Source organism: Morone saxatilis, unplaced genomic scaffold, assembly GCF_004916995.1.
Source record: "Morone saxatilis isolate NCDOM2014 unplaced genomic scaffold, NCSU_SB_2.0 Contig10, whole genome shotgun sequence".
NCBI lineage: Eukaryota > Metazoa > Chordata > Actinopteri > Moronidae > Morone > Morone saxatilis.
In genome coordinates, this window is record NW_023339652.1 from 8,088,471 (window position 1) to 8,095,429 (window position 6,959).

Sequence of the window (6,959 nt, forward strand, 5' to 3'; positions counted from 1 at the left end):
TCAAAGCAGGGACACCTGGGGGTTTTCACAACCGTCACATAACCTTTGTCCTCATAATCCACCTCTGCCTCTCCTCCCTCTGCTGTAATCGTCTCTTTTGACTCTTCTCTCCCATCATGTGCCCTTTGAAATGTCCCTCTTTGATCTAATTTAATATTGATAGCACAGTTGGGGGTACAAGGACAGTAATTTGTCGCATAGTCGGAGGCTCTTTCTTCTTTTTGGGGATGCTATGGAGAGGAAATATGCAGTGGATCACTCGATTTGATGGGAAGTGGACTCTGGCGGTACAAGGCAACAACTTTAGGGAAATGAGAGGCTGGGAAAAGAGGCAGTAAAAGCATATACAGTGACAGAGGGGGAGGAGTGGGTGATGAGAAAAGCATAGAGAAGTTGAAGTGACACAGAAATGGACTAGGCTTGAGGAAAATAGCTGTAAAATAATGCTTACTGAAAGACAGCATGAAATACAAAGATCATAAACAGAGAGTAAATAAAGAATCAAAGGAAAAGAAAGAAAGAAATACTAAAAGAGGAAGGTTATTGCTAACACATGTGGCATGGGCCAGCCTTTACTGGCTATTACCGTACAGTTCAGCAGTTCTCACGGGAGAGGGAAGAGAGGGAGACAGAGAAATGAAGTGATGGAGACAACATGTAGAGCTGGAGGAGTAGCAGACTGAGGAGAGTCACATCTGCAGAAAGAGAGAAACACATGGAGATGAAGGAGGAGGAGGGGAGAAAAAGAATGAGACAGCCAGGTAGATGATATGATTGGAGAAGGAGAAGGATGTGGGGGATGGGGGGTCTTGTGAGGGGGGGAGCCGATGTCAAAGCAAAGGTCAAAAATATGATCAAAGGTCAGACCCTTAAAAATCAAAGGAAGGATCAAATAAGTGTACACATTCACACAACACCACACTTTCTCACACACGGAGACTGTGAAATCCCACCTGACTAGAAACTCACAAACAGAATCAAACCATCTCACTTTCCCCTTCCCCTTTCTCAGCACAGCTGTAGCTCTGCTCCCTGAGGCAGCCATTACCTGGCTCGCAGGTGAGGTCAGCCCACCCTGGAGGGGGCAGTATTGTTCCAGTAAGGGTATTTGTCTGGGCATGTCCACCTCCACTTACTGAGATCTCCTTCCACCTGACCCACACCCTGAGGGGACCAGCCAGATGTGGCATGACAGAGATAAAGATAGATGGACATATATTTGTGTGTGTGTGTGTGTTTGTGTTTTTCCTTTGTCCAGTTCAGTCTTCTTTCTCTTTTTGGACATTATTGCTGTGCTGGCCTGTCAGCTCGAATGTGTGCAAGCTAGCTAAAGGCCAAAAGTTTTCAGTAACATAAAGTCTGTGTTATGTAATTTTTGCGGCACAGTTTGCGTTCTTACGTAAGAAACAGTCTGAAAAGTTTGTTTCAACTGTAGGCCAGTGTCTTTGATGTAGTAAAAAAATCTCTAAAAAATTAGAGAAACAAACAAAATTCTGTGAAACCAACTGGTGTCATGGTGTGACATGGTGTCAGACTTACAGTCAGCTTATTTTTCAAAACTCATACTCTACACAGTACAAATCTAAAGTTAATCAAAATCCTTGAATATTTTTGATTAGGTAGGCTACTTCACAAAAGTTTAAAGCACATCTCTTAAAACATATTTCTTTTCCTATGAGATGGGTGGATAAAATGATAATTAGAGGAGGGTTTGGAAAATAATAAATATGTATGTGCACACAAGCATAAAAATAATTGTTTACAGTGTGCTTGTCATTGCACCCAGAAGAGTCTTTGAATAACAATGGCAGACAATCATAAAGCAATATTCAAATCAGATAAAGAAGCTGAAAACAGAGATGTGTGACATTTCAGAAAGAACAGCAATAACTTCTTTTTAAGAGTGAGAAAGACTCATTTGAGTGATCACCACAACTAATGACAAGTATCTGATGTGTGTTGTGTGGTTTGAACTCTGACCTTGAACTCTGACCTGTGACCCTTTGCTGCCCCAGCCCCCCAATCCCCCTTTCCTGTCACTCTACAGCTGTTACTATCCATTAAAGTAAATAAATGCCACAAAATAAATATGTATATATAAAAAAAGATGCCACTAAATTCTCCACGCTGGTTCTTTAAGGCTAATATTTGATGTGGAGTATTATATAGTAACTGATACATACTCTAAGTACATAAAAACACAACGCAGCATTTGTTTTATGTTTGCAAATTAAAGACACTCACTATATGACCAATTACAGCCTAAATAATATGTAGATGAATGAGGGCCAAGTATCTGTTTGCTCTAAAAAACATCTTGTGTCCTCTCTCTATATCTGTATATTGATGAATGGCAAGTTCCTTAGTATGCACTGTGTATTGATTATTGCAATTACACACTATTACGGTTCTATTATCCGCACTGACTGTCTTTAATTACACTAGAGAGCAAGAGGAAGAGTGAAGGAGGAGAGAGGGAGAGAGAGAGAGACAGTGAGCGCGAGAGAGAGACACTATACAGATAGATAGATGAAGCGAGACACTGCACCGAACTAATTAAAACAGAAACTTTTTGTTTCAGCAAGTTGACAAGGAATGAATCTGGCAGGGAATTAATCTGTCCACAGGGAACACAGTGAGGAGTTATACACACACACACACACACACACATATATATAGGGAGGTGCAGTGCAGACTGCCGTTGCCATAGTTACGGAGTGTGGCGCCACATCATGCGGCAGAGTTAATGCAGAGGTGTGTGTTGGGTGTGTGTGTCTTATTTAAGCTTTCATTATATCACCACCCTGACCTATTCCAACATCCTCTACAGAAGCACAGAGGGAGAAAGGTTGCAAAGATAAATCCAGAGTGTTCCTGTGGAAATAGCAAAGTCTTTGCCGTTGGTAACAGCTTCCAATCTGTAGCTCTAACCCTCGAGGTGAAGTATCCTCTATGCTTATGGTGGGTGATGGCATCCTGAAAGAAAATATTTGGCAAGGAAAGATAAGCACTTCAAGTCAAGGCCTTAATAAAGTGTTAGTTGTAAAGAGGAGCGGGCTGTAGATAGCTCTTAAAGCAACTAATGCTTATATGTAGTTAAAAGCCCTACCTTAAGCCAGTGTTTGGTTCAACATGGTGGACTCATGAAAAGACAGCGACCAGCGGCGTGTGTAGATAAAAATGGCTCATTCTAAGGTCACAAAAACATAACTATTCTTATTTTAAAGAAAATTATACACTAATGGAAACATACCTATGAATATTATATTCCATTTATGCCACTAGATCCTCCTAAATGTTATACACTGGACCTTTACGTAAAGTACAGATGTATCATCAGGAAAATATACCAATGTATCAAATGTAAAAGCTGTCATTATACAGAATAGTTTCTTTTTGTGTTTAGTGTTTTTGTATTTTATGAGACATATTTGATTATTTGAGTTGAGACGGTGCTTATTTCAATATAAAGCTGCATCATATTTTACAAACTGATCATATGTGTTGTGTGTATAGTCTTTATTTGTAAAGTCACTAGTAAGTATAACATCAGATAAATGCAGTTTAGTATAAAGTTCTTAGTTACTGATAATATTTCACTCTGGTATGTGGTCACAGAATCGAAATATACAGTATCATCATTATCATCAAACAGAAATAATAACGTAAAGAATCAAAATCTTGAAACTATCTTTAAGTACAGTACTGGAGCAAATGTACGCAGTAACTTTCCACCACTGTGAGAGTCACAGGAAGGATAAAACAGAAGGATAAAGTTATGTTAGAGCACGGTAAGTCTTGCATTCTTCTCCAACAAACTACTTCCAGCAAATGTCCAGTAATCAAAACAAGGCAAGTTAAGCACAAATCTAAAACACGTGGGACGTGTCCGTTCTCATTGTCCTTTACCTAACCAATCTCCCCGTTCAAGTAACTGTCAAAACAGATCCGCACCAAGAGAATTACCGATGGAAGCTTACAAATAATACCAGCTCTCAATTTCAAGAGCTATTGATTCACTGTCTGTTCTTCAACCCACCTATTCTTTCCTCAAATAGAGAAAACAGCTACAGCATAAGACTGTAAAGACGCAGAATATCATTTCATCTCTGTAGGCAGGATGTGTATGTTTGATCTTGAAATAAGTAGGTGTGTCCCTGCTCCTCCCTAACAGTCCACATGTGCAGAGGTTAGTGGTTTACAGCTGGACCAGTAACATATTATTGTACGTTCATAGACTATTTTCCAAGTCCATTCTGAGCCCCATAACCCTCCGTCTCACCTCCTGTTTTTTCACAAGACATTTTAAAAGGATCACCCACAGTAGGGGAAACTAGCTGTAAACACTGCCCTTGTATCCACTAACAAATCATTGTGGCTGTAAAGCAGGGCTATAATTGAAAGCTGTTCGAAATACTGTGTGGTGGCTCATAAGGCTCAATGATGGTTGTGTCCACTTGGTCAGAAGGCCTGCTGTCTGAAAAGACTACAGGGACAGGCAAGAAGGATCTAACTGGGTAGAGAATAGAGAAATTAAGCTCTAAGTAAGTCTATACTATATTTAAACAGAGTACCGGTGTGTAGCACACTTTAGGCCCGCCACTGACAATTCTGATTGGTTAAACAAAATAATTCAAACAACCCAGATAGTTTAAGAAATTCAGAATGACAGCAGGTTCAGCCAGAGCTTTATTCTGTGCTGGCACAGTGAAATGGAGTGTGGAAATAGCTCTGGCAATGTAAGAGTATCATTATATTAAACTGCAGCTGACTGCTGAACATGACTGAATACATTAGCTGTCTAAAGACCATTTGTTACGGGACAAATAAGTATTATTTTTTATCTTTAAAAGACTACTTGGTAATGACACTTCTTGGGTTTCTTTGTTTAATAATTTTTCACATTTATATGTAAACATTTTACATATATTTAATAGAAATGAAATGTTGCACTAAGAACCACCATGACTCATTCACTATTCCATCACAGACACTCCAAAGTTTAAGCTAGTGAGCAGTAAGTTGAGATTTCACACACTCACATCAATCATTCAGAATCCTCACTGACAAGGGTAATTCCTCAACTGTGATTTATGTAATAATGGGTTGCACTTCTGACGGCACTACAGCGTACAGAATTCAGTCAGAATTTGGATTCTCAAATACACAATAATGGACAATAATACAGTGCTCTATATAGGAATAGGCAGAGATTTCAAACGCAGCCCATACATATGCAGGGTTTTTGTTTTGGGAATGCAGATATTCAGATACATCAGCACTGTTTGTGTCTCACAAGATCCAGGTTCTGATTTTGATGTGTCATTGCTTGATACTTCCTTTTATCTTCTTATCTTAATACACAGTAGAGGAAATAAACACAAAGGACTTGTTTCTCTGTTGGCTGAGCAGAAACATATAACATATTTGGTCTACCTACAGCATGAACAAAGGTATGGGTAGTATAAAATAGCATACCATAGTACCAAATACTATAGTATAGCATTATATAGTATAGTATAGCACCATATAGTATGCAGTAGCTATACCTTTAGAATATCATTGTATTTTATATTGTAGTACCATACAGTAAAGTACAGTACAGAACCATAGGCAATAGCTATATAATAACATTTAGTATAGCAATTTAGTATAATTTAGTACATTTTAGTATGGTGCAGTATAGTACAGTTAAGAGCAGTATCATATATTATAATTAGTACCATATACTAAAATCACATACTATGAGATTGATTGTCTTGAATGACTATTCAAGACCATAATCAAAAGGTTCACAAAAGGTGAAATCCACTCAGTCAGTCAAACTGATGTAGTGCTGTTTCCAATTTATGGTATTTCAACATCCTCTCTGGAATAAAAATATAGATTAATGCTCTTTCCTTCCATTGCTCAAGTCTTACAAATATCCTAAAAAATTAATTCATAACATTGGGCACTTGAGCTTTGTGAAAATTAATAACGTGCTTCTGCATATGTCCCAAAACAACTCTTTCCTGCTAACATAAATCTAAGATTCAAGTCTTTGTTTCCCCCAGAAAATATGCTCTCCTTCTTTCTTCGGTGAAAAGTGTTGCTGTCTTGAGGAGTTATGTCTAGATGAAAGTGTGTGACATGTTTATTTTTCAGCAGCTGGTGAAGTGAGGGAAGTAGACATGAGTGTGGCGCGTTGTACACGCATACTGTATGCTGTTTAAACTTTCTCTGTTATAGAGGATGTTTTGCAATGGTTTATGATGCATACAAACCAGCAGAGAGAAATACAGCTCTTTGTTGTTCTATCCAGTTAAACAGAATAGGCTGCAGAAGCCGCTGTAGTCATGCGATCTAACACTGCAAACAGGTAGGCACAAACACAAAGACAGACGTAAGTATTAAGTGGAGATCGTCGGAGGGTAAAATATGAATACACATCCAGGACAACAAGCAAAGTTCCCAGTCACCTCTCATCTGTACCTCATATTATTCTTCTCCTAAAACAGACGTATGGGCTATTGCAAACCTTCATTGTACCTCTATGCTATGTAATGTTAATGCACAGGAAGTCAACATGTTAGCAGATGATACGCCAGAGAAAGGGGTGAAGACTGCAGTGTAAGTAGGTTAGACCCCAGGGGCCCTAAAGACACTGTCTGATTTCAAACTGCCAAAGAATTATGACAGGGCTGCAACATCTGCTGCCTGAGAGGAAGACAGACAGTGATGGATGGCCAGGTGTGTTTTGTGTGCACACGCGCGTGTTAAGTGTGGAAGCGCTGCATTCACATATATAGCCCAGGAACCAAGACATGCATACTGTATGTGCACATTCACATGCACCTACAAGAAGACTGGCTGTTAAATAAGAAATGCATACATCTATGACAGATGACAATTTCCATTTACAATTAATCAAAAATGAACAATGGAGAATTCACAAACATATGGGTTCAATATGCATG